The sequence below is a fragment of the Leopardus geoffroyi genome, chromosome B4 (assembly GCF_018350155.1).
Source record: "Leopardus geoffroyi isolate Oge1 chromosome B4, O.geoffroyi_Oge1_pat1.0, whole genome shotgun sequence".
NCBI classification, from domain to species: domain Eukaryota; kingdom Metazoa; phylum Chordata; class Mammalia; order Carnivora; family Felidae; genus Leopardus; species Leopardus geoffroyi.
In genome coordinates this window covers 127,954,593-127,969,909 of record NC_059341.1, presented here as the reverse complement: position 1 = coordinate 127,969,909, position 15,317 = coordinate 127,954,593, and the positions used below count along the sequence as shown (strand labels likewise).

The window sequence follows — 15,317 nt, the reverse complement described above, 5'->3', positions numbered from 1 at the left end:
CCCCAGGATATGGCATCTGGCTTCCCTCAGAACACGTGATCCCAGAGAGACCAAATCAGAAGCTACAATGTCTTTTGTGATGCAGCCTCGGAAGTCACACATCACTTCTGTCATTCTAACCAACCCGTCAGTGTGGGAGGATCAATCCAAAGGCATGAATACCAATAGACAGGGATCATCGGGACCCACGTGGGAGGCCCGCTACCGTGGAGGGTCTGACAGTGATGATGATGATGATGATACCTTGGAGAATCTTAAAATCTCATCTTTGTATGATAGCCGGTTGTCCAAACTATAATAAAAGAGTCAAATGAAGTTTCTTCCACTAGGTGGCAGTACTTGTCCACATCCTGACCTTCATGAAATAAGCACATGTTGGACACCGACTTTCTGACAGATACTATTCCAGGTGCTGGGGTCTCGGAGAACGGAAAAGGCATGTTCCTACCGGTGCAGAGTTAACAGCTGAGTGAGTCAATTCTTGTAGTAGAGCATAATAAGTGTTTTGTTTATGATAGAGATCAGAACAATGCTGGGCACAGGGGTACCTAGAGAAGGGTTGTGCCAGTAGGGTTCTTGATTGGCAAGGAATATGAGATTGAGGAAGGGTGGCAGGACCAGGGTGGCTCAGGTCCTGAGAGAAAGACAGAAGATGTGGTCAGAGAGAAAGACAGTGTGTACATTTCAGATAAAGAAGAGCCTTGAACTGAGCAAAGGATTCGGGACACATTCTAGAATGTTTGGGAAGTCAATGAAGAGTTTTAAGTAGAGGATTCTTTATCAAACGTTGCTTACTTCTGAGCAATAGAGACTAGCTTTGGCTAAGAAGAAAAGGAACATGTTTAAAAGGATTCTGGATAGCTCAGGGAATTTGGGGGAGGACTAAAGAAGTGGTTCCTGGATAATTCCAGAAATGGAACTCAACCATGCTGCAGAACTGGCCTGATGAGGAAACTATCATGACTGGGATTGCTGCTGCTGCCCCACCCGGCCCCAGAGGAAACTGTCACCCTGACAGGAACCACTGTGGAATGGCTGCCACCTTCATATGCCACATGTTTTTGCAGCCTCCTGCACCAACAAAATGCCAGGTTTCCAAAAGAACCTGTTTCCTCACTTTGCTCACTTCTAAATCAAAGGCTCATAGGGATGCATCTGCTTGAGGGAGATCGAGTCCCATGTCTGAGTTCTGGCTACAAAGGAGAATGAGATTGGGAGTTTGAACTCCTTCCTTGGGAAGGCAAGACTTAAAATAATTGGAATTTCTGCCAGGTGTAGACAGGCCGTTCAAAAGATGATAGGAAGCCCTGAGTCTGACAGGTGTACACCACAAGGGGCATAGGTCAGATCTGAAATGTGAATCTATCACTGGTCAAGTACAGGGGATACACCACAAGGGGCATAGGTCAGATCTGAAATGTGAATCTATCACTGGTCAAGTACAGGGGATATATATTAGATCAGAGTTCCTCAATCTTGGCACTGTTGACATTTGGGGCCTCGTAAGTCGTAGTTGTGGAGGACTATTCTGTGCCTTGTAAGATGTTCAGCAGCATCCCTGGTCTATCCACAAATGCTACTAGAAACCTCTCTCTCAGTTGTAGAGCAAAAGATGTCCTCAAACTTTGCCCCATGTTCCCCAGAAGGCAAAATTGTCTTGAATTTAGGGGCCAGCTCAGTTAGGAGACTCTTTTGGTAACTGAAAGAAGAAAGCAATTAGTGGGATGACAGTAAGAATGTAGACGATGGGTGAGCAGGGATGATGTTACAGAGATAGACATAATAGAAGTTGGAAAATGGCTATATTTGGAGGCCTTATTGGTTAGGATACAGCTTCAGCTACCCTAACAGAGATCTGAATAGTAACCTAAAAAAGATAGAAGTCTGTTTCTCTCTGAGATACCATTCTTGGAGAAAACAGTGCAAGGCTAATATGGTGGCCATCTTTAAAGACCATCTACCACAGTCCACCTCTCAGTACTGTGTAACCCTGGATAAGTTACTACCTATAAAAATGAAAATAGTAATAAGAATGTATCAGACAGCCATGTTGTAAAGGTTAAGTGAGAGAATACCTTTGGTTCTGTCTTTTGTTTTAAGCCACTACATTTGCAACCATTTGTTAAAACAACGGAAAACTAATCTACCTAGGGTCCTTGTCTCAATCCTTTGCCCAGTAGGGTGTAACCACCGGCATGGCAGAAGTAATCCAATCACAGGGATTTAGCAGGGTCCTGGAAGAGAACCAGAGCATCTCCAAGGCACTGCCAAGATTTAAGGTACTCTAGAGGATGATCATCCAAAACCTCAAAGATCCATGACAATGATCTCTCAACTATTTCTCTCCTTGAGAATTTTTTTTTCTCTTACAGATCCCACTTTAATGTCTGCAAGCAACAGTTACTGCAACTTTCAAAGAGTTCAGAAATGTAAATTTCTTTTTTTTTTTTAATGAGCCATTTCATAGAATACTACAAAGGGATAACGTCAGTCTTCTGTGGGAATACATTGGCTCACAAGGCTTCCTTTTTTTTTTAATGTTATATTTAAAATGGTTTTAGGTTTATGGAATGATTCTGAAGACTTATATACCACATACTCAATTTTCCCTATTAGTAACCTCTTAATGTTTATTTATTTTTGAGAGAGAGAGCACAGTGTGCAGGGGAGGGGCAAAGAGAAAAGAGAGACAGGGGATCCAAAGCAGGCTCTGTGCTGACAGCAGAGAGCTTGATGTGGGACTCAAACTCATGAATGAACCATGAGATCATGACCTTAACCAACTGAGCCACCCAGATGCCCGGTTGATACATTTGTACTAACCAAAGTCTATACTTTATTCAGATTCTCTCTGTTTTTTCCTAATCTCCTTTTTCTGTTCCAGGATCCCACCTAGGAGACCACATTACACCTAGTCATCATGTCTCCTTGGGCTTCTCTTGGCTGTGACAGTTTCTTAGACTTCCTTTTTTTCTTTTTTTTTTTTTTAAATGACCTTAACCATTTTAAGAATTACTGGTCAGGTATTTTGTAGAACATCCTTCAATTTGTCTGATATTTTCTCATGATTAGACTGAGGTAACGTGCTCCTGGGAGGTAGACCGCAGAAGTCCAGTTTCCATTCTCATGTCAACAGTGCATACTGTCAATATGACTTCTCACTGTTGATGTTAACCCAGATCACTCCGGCTTCTCCACTGTGAAGTTATTCCTTTTTTCTCCTTTTTATATTGTATCGTTTGGAAGAAAGTCACTATGTGCAGCCCACACTTAGAGTGGGAGTTATGCCCTACCTCCTTAGGGGTGGAGTGTGTACATAAATTATTTGAATTTCCTCTATACAGGAGATTTGTTCTGTTTTCTATTTATTCAGTCCTTTATTTATATCAGTGTGGAGTTACATTTCTTTTATTCTTTGGCTTATAATCTAATACTACTTCATTTATTTTTTTTTTGCTCAAATTGTTCCGGCTTTGACCACTGGGACCTCTTTCAGTTGGCTACTGTATCCATTTGATATCACTGTGGATTTTTGTTCACTTGTTCTGTGTTTTCTTTTTTTTCTGGTTTTGAGCACTTTCTTATTTTCTGTTACTATAAGATGCTTTAGGATAATTTTGTATATATCCTGCCCCAACCTTAGAATCAGCCATTTTTCCACGGTGCCCCAGTTCCTTTTACTGAAGAGTGGTATTAGAAACCAATATCTGGGGGGTGCCTGGGTGGCTCAGTCAGTTGAGTGTCCGACTTCAGCTCAGGTCACAATCTCACTGTCTGTGAGTTCAAGCCCCACGTCAGGCTCTGTGCTGACAGCTGGGAGCCTGGAGCCTGTTTCAGGTTCTGTGTGTGTGTCTCTCTCTCTCTTTGCCCCTCCCCCACTCATGCTCGCTCACGCTCTCTCTCTCTCTCTCTCTCTGTCAAAAATAAACATTAAAAAATTAAATTAAAAAAAAAAAGAAACCAATATCTGGGTGCTAGGTGTGCTCATTGCTGTTGGGGTATTATTGCTTCTAAGCCTTCTCAGCTGACACATCTGAGAGATATGTATATGTACATTTTCCATACATAACCATCTATATCTATATATGAAGCTGAGCATGAGTTCATTCTCATGTTGCCAACTCTAATCCATTGCCACATGATCATTCTGGTCACCTTCTTTGCTTTGTCTGTAAATTCCCAATCCAACTGTGACAAATCTAGCTCCACCCCATCCACCATCCATTTATTTAACCATTCATTTCCAGTATCTAGCAGTTTCACAGTTCTTAACCCATACCCTTGTCAAAAACAACCTTGTCAACTGCAGTACAGTGCTTCAACAACAGTGCCTGTAGCCCTTCGTCTTACAGACTCCATTCTTTCCCAAAGTGACCCAGGTCACCATCCTGTTCCCCAATCCCCTCCAGCAAGGTTGTTTCATACATTTATAATACATTTAGATTCTTTTCTCACATTCTGCATTCTGTCATTGACCTCTCAATCTCCTACATGATTTTTTTTTAAGTTTACATACATTAAGATTTACTCTTTGACCCGTAAAGTTCTATCAGTTTTGACAAATGCGTAATGTCTTGTTTCACCAACCTGAAACATCCCCTGTGCTTCAGCTTCCTTCACCACCACTCTTACGTGCCCCTCCCCCCCCGCCACCAAACCTCTGGCAATTACGGGTCTCTTTACCATCACTTTACTTTTGCCTTTTCCAGAATGACGTGTAATTGGAATCAGAATGTGGATAAAATTTTCTGGCTTCATGACTGGCTTCTTTTACTTAACAATATGTGTTTAAGATTAATCCATGTCTTTTTTGGCTTCATAGCTTATTTCTTTTTCATGCTGAATAACATTCCACTGTATGGTTGTATTATAGTTTATCCATTCACCTATTGATAAACTGGTTGCTTCTAGTTTGGAGCAATTGTGAACAAAACTGCTATAAATATTTGTGTTTGTGCAGGCTTTTATGTGGACCTAAATTTTCAAATCAGTTGGATAAACACCCAGGAACACCACTGCTGGATCATATGGCAAGACTAGGTTTAATTTTGCAGGAAAGTGCCAAACTGTTTTCCAAAGTGGCTGTACCACTTTGTATTCCCATTAGCAGTGAATGAGACTTGCATTAATTTGTATTGTCAGGTTGTTTTTGATTTTAGCCATTTTAACAGATGGTATCTTGTTGCTTGAATTTGCAATTCCTGATAATGCTGAGCATCTTTCTGCATGTTTATTTGCCATCAATACATCTTCAGTGAGGTGTTTTCAGCTCTCTTGCCCACTTTTTTTAATGTAATTTATTGTCAAGTTGGCTAACATACAGTGTATACAGTGTGCTCTTGGTTTTGGGGGTAGATTCCCATGATTCATCTCTTACATACAATACCCAGTGCTCATCCCAACAAGTGCTCTCATCAATGCCCATCACCCATTTTCTCCTCTCCCCTGCCCCCCTCCATCAACCCTCAGTTTGTTCTCTGTATTTAAGAGTCTCTTATGGTTTGCCTCCCTCCCTCTCTGTTTGAAACTGTTTTTTCCCCTTGCCTTCCCCCATGGTCTTCTGTTAAGTTTCTCAATTTCCACATATGAGTGAAAACATATGATACCTGTCTTTCTCTGACTTATTTCACTTAGCATAATACCCTCCAGTTCCATCCACATTATTGCAAATAGTAGGATTTCATTCTTTCTCATTCTTTCTCATTCCATTGTATATATAAACCACATCTTCTTTATCCATTCATTAGTTGATGGACATCTGGGCTCTTTCCATAATTTGGCTATTGTTGAAAGCACTGCTATAAACATTGGGGCACATGTGCCCCTATGAATCAGCACTCCTGTATCCTTTGGATAAATTCCTAGTAGTGCTATTGCTGGATCATAGGGTAGTTCTATTTTTAATTTTTTGAGGAACCCCCACACTATTTTCTAGAGCAGGTGCACCAGTTTGCACTCCCACTAGCAGTGCAAGAGTGTTCCCATTTCTCCACATCTTCACCAGCATTTGTTGTTTGCTGAGTTGTTAACTTTAGCCACTCTGACTGGTGTGAGGTGGTATCTCAGTGTGGTTTTGATTTGTATTTCCCTTATGATAAGTGATACTGAACATCTTTTCATGTGTCTGTTGGCTGTCTGGATGTCTTCTTTGGAAAAGTGTCTATTCATGTCTTCTGCCCATTTCTTCACTGGATTATTTGTTTTTCAGGTGTTAAGTTTGGTAAGTTCTTTATAGATTTTGGATACTAACCCTTTATCCAATATGTCATTTGCAAATATCTTCTCCCATTCCATCAGTTGCCTTTTAGTTTTGTTGATCGTTTCCTTTGCAGTGCAGAAGATTTCTATCTTGACAAGGTTTCAATAGTTCATTTTTGCTTTTATTTCTCTTACCTTTGGAGATATGTTAAGCAAGAAATTGCTGTGGCCGAGGTCAAAGAAGTTTTTGCCTGCTTTCTCCTCTAGGATTTTGATGGTTTCCTGTCTCACATTTAGGTCTTTCATCCATTTCGAGTTTATTTTTGTGTATGGTGTAAGAAAGTGGTCCAGGTTCATTTTTCTGCATGTTGCTGTCCAGTTCTCCCAGCACCATTTGCTAAAGAGACTGTCTTTTTTCCATTGGATATTCTTCCCTGCTTTGTCAAATATTAGTTAGCCATACATTCATGGGTCCACTTCTGGGTTCTCTATTTTATTCCATTAGTCTGTGTTTGTTTTTGTGCTAATACCATACCGTCTTGATGATTACAGCTTTGTAGTAGAGGCTAAAGTCCGGGATTGTGATGCCTCCTACTTTGGTTTTCTTTTTCAATATTACTTTGGCTGTTCAGGGTCTTTTGTGGTTCCATACAAATTTTAGGATTGTTTGTTCTAGCTTTGAGAAGAATGCTGGTGCAATTTTGATTGGGATTGCATTGAATATGTAGATTGTTTTGGGTAGTATTGACATTTTAACAATATTTGTTCTTCTAATCCATGAGCATGGAATGTTTTTCTATTTCTTTGTGTCTTCTTCAATTTATTTTCACAAGTTTTCTATAGTTTTCAGCATATAGATCTTTTACATCTTTGGTTAGGTTTATTCCTAGGTATTTTATGGTTCTTGGTGCAATTGTAAATGGGATCGATTTCTTGATTTCTCTTTCTGTTGCTTCATTATTGATGTATAGAAATGCAACCAATTTCTGTACATTGATTTTGTATCCTGCAACTTTGCTGAATTTATGTGTCAGTTCTAGCAGCTTTTTGGTAGAGTCTTTAAGGTTTTCCATTTGGAGTATCGTGTCATCTGCAAAAAGTTAAAGTTTGACTTCTTTGCCAATCTGGATGCCTTTTATTTCATTTTGTTGTCCGATTGCTGAGGCTAGGACTTCCAACACTATGTTAAACAACACTGGTGAGAGTGGACATCCCTGTCATATTCCTGATTTCAGGGGGAAAGCTCTCAGTTTTTCCCCATTTAGCATGATATCAGCTGTGGGCTTTTCATATATGTCTTGTCCAATTTTTAATTATATTTTTCTTATTGTTGAGTTTCCTTTAGTTTCCCAAATATAAACCAAATTTCTTTGCATGATAAAAACCCTTCATAGTCCAGCTGGAAACCACTTTCTTCAATCTTCCCAATGATCCCTATTCACACTGCACTAATCCAAAATACATCCCCCCTGGCCCCCCACTTTACATCCTCTCCCACAAGTAAGTTTGTGTGCCTCTGTGATTTTGCACATGCTGATCCTTCTGCCTGGAATACCTTCTTCAAAGAAAAGTGTGTTGCTCCTTCCTTTTGCTCCAAGAGCACTTGGAACATACTTTTGAATGTTATCCATCATATCACAGTGCAATTATTTGCGTATCAGGCTTTCTCTAGTCTTGGGTTATGAGTTTCTTAAGGGGACAAGGCAGGTTTTATCCATCTTCAACAACATCCAGTCCCCACCTCCATTGTTAGGCCCGGTTAAGCAAAATTTAAAATGGTATAAAGATATTCATGCTTATCTCTGAGTTCTTGGTATATCTGTTTGGAAAGTATGATCTTCATTCTGTCTCTACCTGAGAATGCCAGATTGGGCTTAGTTTGAGTGTTTACTTACAAATCCAATACATTTTCCAGAATCTTGAGCTTTAATTTACACAGTTTCTAATTTAGTAGGTCTGGAGAAGGGCTTGAGAGTTTGCATTTCTAATGATTTCCAGGTGGTGCTGCTGTGAAACTACACTTTGGGAACCACTGGTCTGGACCATGTGATCTTGCTGTGGTTGTTTTGGGTTGTCTTAACAGTATGAAGCACTTTGAGGTAGGTGTGCTTGGTAAGAAATTGAAATGGACCTTAAATAAGTGTTGTGAGATGAAATTCGGACCATGCAAGCTAGAAAAAGCATCTTCAGAAGCTGTTAAAATGATTAAAACCCTATCCAAGGACCAAATTAAGATATATGGAATCTGTTGAAAGAAACAAAATAAAAATATAAAAATATTCTTGGAAAGCAAACTAGAAGGAAGCATACAGAAGACAGGGATAAGGGATGGGAAGAGCACCAAGGATTTTCACCATTTGCTATGTAAACTTCAGTCTTGTTTGAATCTGTCACCTCTGTCACCAAGAGAATGTTTTCAAATATGTATTGTATAATTAAGAAAAATATTATTAGGAATATTAGAATCTGGCCCTCAAGAGGAGCCATGTTCTATAGCAAGGGCTAGATAGAATACTTGAATATACTTTATTTTCTTGATTCTCAACTAAGGCTGTCCAAGGACATTAGACAGATATAGACTGGAGATATTTTGGTCACAACTAGGGTAGGAGAAAATGGTGCTACTAACATCAGGGCAGAGGCCAGGGATGCTGTTATATGTCCCACAGCGCACAGGACAGCCCCCACATGGAAGAATTGTATGGCCCAAAATGTCAATAGCACTAAGGTGGAGAAACCCTTGTCCGTGTGATGTGGGCTCACACTGATGGTTCTCAGACATTTCAAAGTTGCATTACACTATCATGAGTGCTTGATTCCACAATATCCCTCACGTCTCATAAGGGTCATGTATGTACATTTCAAATTTAACATGAATTTAAATTCACTTTGAACTGCAAATAATAAAATGTAGTTCCCTTTCACACAACTGATAATAAGTAGAGGTAAGTGGGTAAGTGGATTTTTTTATTTTTCAAAACCAGGGGGGAGATAGTGCCATAAACCATTCCAGAATGTGACTGGTGGGAGGCCCATGGTCTAGATCAGTCACCACAGGCATCAGGAGAGGGTGGCCTGGGACAGATCTGGGAAGAGAGGGGGAGACGCTTCCAAGTGATAAGATGATTCTGCCAGATGTCTCCTCAGCCCTTCCAGGGTGAACTGTAGGGTCACTGATCTCTCTTGAGAGCCACACAAATTCCAGACAGCTTCCTCTGGTCAGGAATAGGCTAGCAACTTCAAACAAACACATGTATCTGTGTCACTGTCACAGATTCAGTTAGCAACTTGGAAAAGCAGATATATTACCTAGCAACAGCATCCTTCTCTCTCCTCACCTTCCACATCCCCTGGGCTGTGGGCTGCCCTTTAACCACTTCCTGAAGAAGCAGTTTGGCATAGTGGTTAAGAGAACAGACTCCGGGAGGTAGGACACCTGGGTCCTGAGTCCTGGCTCTACAGCCTTAACTGTGACACCTAAGCTTAGGCATATACTTAACCTCTTAGTTTCCTCATCTATAAAATTTAGATAATATTGGTACCTCATACAGTCTTGGTGGGGATTTAATGAGGTAATATATGGTTGGTGCCCAGACCATAACAAAAAATAGATGTTAGCTCTTATTTTTTCCTACCTCCTATTCCTTCTTCAGGGTGTCCTTTTAACCAGATTTCACCAATACAAAATGTCGGCACATCCCCCCCCCCCAACCCCATATACAGATGATCCCTATCCCTCTCACTTTTCTCTCCTGCAAAGAATAATAAGATTTGTCTTCCAAGCTCAAATGAAGTCTGGTATTCAGACAGCTTTTTTCTATATGGGAATAGCCTGGACATTCTAAGAAACAGGATGCTCAGTTCCTTAACACTGTTAAGGAACACTAACATCTTGACATCTTTCTTTAATGAACAATTATTCTACCTAGTTAATTATAATGTTTCTTTGGAGTTTTAATTAAAAGCATCCCTTGATCTGTAGAGACTAAGACGCAGTCAGCCATTAGTAAGTGAAATAATTAATCTTGCCTTCTGGATTGCCATCGAGGGTAGGCTGGATAATCAGGATTTCCCAGCAAATTTTCAGTTAAATCTGAAAAACTAAAATAAATAATGAAACTGGGCACAGTGCTACTGGCTTTATCATGATGACAAATTCAGCAAATTTGCCCTAAAGCAACTCCTTTAGCAGAAAGGAGGCTAACTGAGCTGACTTCCCAGGTCCCTTCCAAATGAAATAAAACACAGTAGCTGCACCCTCTTCTTCCATCTTTGTTTCCTAAACTCGAATTATTAGAGCCTCCTTTTCTAGCATTATTCCATGTCCCACCTGAGTTGCACCATTATTTAGTTTTCCCCATAAATCAACCCACTTCTTAAACTATATGTACATTTGTTTAAAAAGGGAAGCTATATAAAGGGAAAACATACTCATTTCCAAATAGAGAGTAAATGTAAAAAATAAATACCATAGAAACTAAACTTTGTATTTTTTTTAAAGTAGGCTCCACACCTAATGTGAGGTTTGAACTCACAACCCCAAGATCAAGAGTCTCACGTTCTACTGACTGAGGCAGCCAGGCACCCCAACTTTGTATGTTTCTCAAAAGTTGTTTAAAATATCTTTTAAATTATTAATTTAAAATAAAAAAGAGAAAATATAGTAGTAACACATCTTATTAACACTGTATGAAAAACTATGTGCTAGCTCGTTCAGCTTAATTGCCTCAGCGACTCTGAAAGGTAAGCATGGTCTCCACTTGTACAGAGGATGGTGGAGACCCAGACAAGTGGAGTAAATTGTCCAGGGTGCTGGATGGGGTGGGCAGGGCAGGTCCCTGTGAGGCGAGAGTCCTGGAGCACTGCAGGACAGAGACCCCTGGTTCACCTTCTCCAGGCCACCCTTCCAGAAAACTCTCCTCAAATCCTGCACCAGATGCCCCAGAATACACAACAGTGACTCAGGTTTCCACCAAGACTTTCAGATCTTCTAGGACAAAAGGAAAAATTAATACTTGACTCAGGAAAAGTACTGCTGTTTTACAACGTTCAGCTTTCCTGTAAGTCTAGCAGATCCTGTGCAGCTGGTTAATGGACAGGAGAGGCACATAGGAGGCTGAGTGGATTGGGGATCTTTGTGACAGAAAAAGAATGGGGCAGCAGGGGATGAAGGTGAAGGCAGGCAGCCGCTCTGGGCAGGAGAGATGGGAGGAAACCTGGGACCGTGAGGGAAGAGAGAGAGAGAGAGGAGAAACAGGCACTGACACCCAGGGAAGATTCTGAGGAAAGGACAGAAATATGAATCGTTTTCCATGTGATGTGTGATGTCACTCCTCTTCTCCCATGTCTACTTTTGCATTCTTTTTCCTCATGTGCTAAAAACAATCACAATAAAATTTCAGGTGTTTAAGTTTCCAGCTCCTGAGATGATCCCACATCCCTCCAGTAGCACGTGCACCATGGGAAACCGCCTCTCACATGCACCTGTCCACTTCTGTGGCTTTCACTTCGCCTCTAGGATGATGACTTAGAAATTCGTTATTTCCAGCAGACCTTTCCCCGAACTCCAACTCCCCACGTGACACCGCTGTTCAGATGTCCAGTATTTCTGCCCTTCCTACATCATAGACGCACAGCCCACCTTTGCTGTTCCCTCCGCCCATTCCCTTCTGTGCTTTGCCCACCTGGCTTCTTGTGCTTAGATCTCAGCTCAAATATACCTCCTCAGAGAAGCCCTCCTGGACCATCTTGCAAAGTAAACATGCCTCCACCAGTGACATCACCCTACCAGTTACAAGACAACCACATTCCCTATTTCCTTCATAGCACATGTCACAATGTATACATTTTTATTTATTTTGTTTACGTATTTATTTTGTGTCTTCATCTAATAAACTCCACATGGACAGAGATTCTGTCTTTTTTACTGAAGAGGTCTTTGCACACCGTAGGTGCCCAATATTTGTGAATTTAATGCATGGAATCTGTGATGACAGACAATAAAAGATTCTATGAGGAAAATGTCTTCCGGCTTGTATCGCCATTGATAAGGCCACATACTAATAAATAAAGTTTTACAGCACTTTACCATTTTAAGAGCAAATTCTTATGGCTTATTGCTATGGTCTGAATGTTTGTGTCCCTCCAAAGTTCATATGTTGAAATGCTAGTCCCCGAAGGTGATAGTATCTGTAGGTGGAGATTTTGTGAGGTGCTCAAGTCATGAAGGTGGAACCCTGATGAATGGGATTAATGCCTCATAAAAGAGGCTCCAGAGAGATCCCCGCCTCCTTCCACTGCGTGAGGACATTGGCAGAAGGCGCTGGCTGTGAACCAGGAAGATGTGATCGTGCTGGCTCCTTAATCTTGGACTTCCCAGCCTCCAGAACTGTGAGCAATACATTTCTGTTCATACACTGTAGCAGCCCAAACAGACTGATGGTTGACAGCACTTTTTTTCACCAGAACCTATCAAGGTAGATACTATTCTTACTCCCATTTTGTCCCTAAGGAAATGCAAGTTAAAAAGGCAAATGTAACTGGAGGCACACTAGATGAGAAACCTGGAAATGTGCCTGTTCTTATTAGGGTTCCCAATCTCCTCGGTTTTCCCAGGACTGCCCTGGTTTTAGTACGGAAAACCCTGCATCCTGGGGAACCACGGCAGTTTGGTCACTGTATCTTACCCTGAAAACTGTAAGTAAGATGTTAGACACTTTATACAAGCAGATTCCCTGGCCATGTAAAATGTAATGAGTAAAATATGGGGGATGGGAGTACAGACGAGGTTTAGAACCTACAGATGTGAAGTCACATGGTAGTGGCTGCACCCACCCAACCTACCTCAAAGGAATGCTGGGAGCGGAAGGCACTAACAACCTGAAAAGGAACAGACACTTAGAGATATCATCTGTGCTCCTACCCTGCAAGATAAAGGTGGTAACTAGATCAGCCCGGTTACCAAGCCTCATGCTCTCAGACTGAATCTGATCCACCAAAAGTCCAAAAGGTATTGTGAGCAGTGGGGGGCCACCCACTGCAGGGACCCTGACCAGGAGAAACTGGCTCATTTTCCCAGAGAGGAAAATTCTTCCTCTTCCAATTCAAAACAATTTGACACCTTTTCCAGTATCCTGGAAGTCTCAACTTAATCATTCTGGTAATGTAGTCGTAATAATTTCGTGTGTGTGTGTGTGTGTGTTGGCAGGGGGTAATCATTGCATGGGTGGCATTGTCTACTCATCTAGGTAGAGGCTGTAGTGTTCATTCATGTTATTGGGCAATTGAAGTGTAGCAATTATACATTACATTTTGAAAGAGGCATTTAAAAAAATCCACCACTAGATGATTCAGACTTAATTATCTTGTCTTTTCAGCAGCTGAGTTCAAGGCTCAAGTGGAGAACACATAGCTTCAAAGGCAGAAGGAATCGAAGGTGCTCCCCAGCGTTGGACGCTTCCTCCACTTGAGGTAAGAATCATGAACAAACTTCTCTGCCAGCACAACATCTCCCAACAGGGATTACCCTCTTACTGGAGATGCCCCGGATCTGGTAGAACACCTTGGACAGTCAGCTGTCACATAGCCTGAGTCCTTACTGTCTGCCTAGGTTTTTCTGTTTTGTGTTTGTTTTTCTGTCACTCATGTCTCCCCCAGAAGACTCTGAATAGGCCTAAGAAAGAAAAGAGAGCTTGTTTGGAGGATAAACTTAGTTTTGCATCATTCAGCAATGTTGTATTAAGATGGTCGCTCAATCGTCTGGACTTACTTATGCCTTCATTTCAGTGAGGAACCCAGCTCAGTGGCAGAAAATTCTAGCTGATCTCTGAACTAGCGCGGATGTAGGAGTAAGGAATTGCTGTGATCTCTGTGCTTTAGGGGCAGGTCTTAAACCACATCAGTGACCTACATCTTGCCAGAGCAAAGGACACTCCCACTTGCCCGAATTGTTTAACCTGTTTGTGTTAAGTATAGAGTTTGGGGAAGACTAAGTAAATTTTCAAGGCCTTGTCATTAGAGATCTTGGTAAAATCAGATGTGTTGGCTGAATCCCTTGAAATTAGTCCCCAGTTCTGCCCATATTCAATACCTGTTGGTTTAGACTCCTTACATTCATTTTGTCTTAACCATTAAGTTGGAATATTCTGACAGCCTAGGCTCCTTTAAACCAATTGGCTTAATTTTTCAACCTTTCCCTTGTTTTAAAGGCTACATCTAATTCATTTATCATTCATTTAACTGATTTTTCCAAAGTCTGTCAAAGGTCCCCTCTGTGAATACTTATGGTAAGTCAACCTGTCTCAGGAATTTTCTAAATTGTCCTGGAGTTTTCTTATTTCTGGTCATCAGAATGGCTTAGGCAAAGGTCATCTAATATATTTGTGTTTTTATTTATTAAGTTTTAACTTTAATTCCAGCTAGTTGACATACAGTGTTATATTAATTTGAGGTGTATAAATAGTGATTCAACAATTCTACACGTCACCCAGTGCTCATCACAACAAGTGTACTCCTTAATCCCTATCACCTATTTCACCCATCCCCCCACCCACTTCCCTTCTGGTAACAATCTGTTCTCTTTAGTCAAGAGTCTTTTTCTTAGTTTGTCATGTACATATGACATATATATTATATAATATATGATCTTTTTTCCTTTGCTCATTTGTTTTGTTTCTTAAATTCCACATATGACTGAAATCATCTGGTATTCATCTTTCTCTGACTGACTTATTTCCCTTAGCATTATACTCTCTAGCTCCATTCATGTTGTTGTAACTGGTAAGATTTCATTCTTTTTTATGGCTGAATGATATTCCATTGTGAGTGTGTGTGTGTGTGTGTGTGTGTGTGTGTGTGTATACACCACACCTTCTTTATCCATTCATCTATCAGTGGATACTTGGCTGGTTCCATAATTTAGCTGTTATAAGTAATGCTGTTATAAACATAGGAGTGCATGTATCTCTTTGCATTAGTGTTTTTGTATTTTTTGGGTAAATATCCAGTAGTGCAATTACTAGATCATATGGTAATTCTATTTTTAACTTTCTGAGGATCTTCCATACTGTTTTTCCACAGTGGCTGTACCAGTTCGCATCCCTACCAGCAGCGCACAAGTG

The 15,317-nt window shown here is 40.8% G+C and overlaps 1 protein-coding gene across 7 annotated transcripts in view; it reads left to right on the top strand.

Moving 5' to 3' along the window:
- Positions 1-15,317, top strand: part of BPIFC (BPI fold containing family C) — a 55,686-nt gene that overhangs the window by 570 nt on the left and 39,799 nt on the right. The window contains exons 1-6 of one of the 7 annotated variants that reach the window (XM_045463696.1): positions 27-469; positions 2,178-2,279; positions 2,373-2,429; positions 8,197-8,297; positions 12,378-12,588; positions 13,575-13,668. The gene's annotated coding sequence lies outside the window, so the exon portion shown is untranslated. Of the gene's footprint in view, positions 1-26; positions 2,430-8,196; positions 13,669-15,317 lie in introns of those variants that run through there. The other 6 variants (XM_045463695.1, XM_045463694.1, XM_045463693.1 and 3 more) reach the window with 6 other exon arrangements.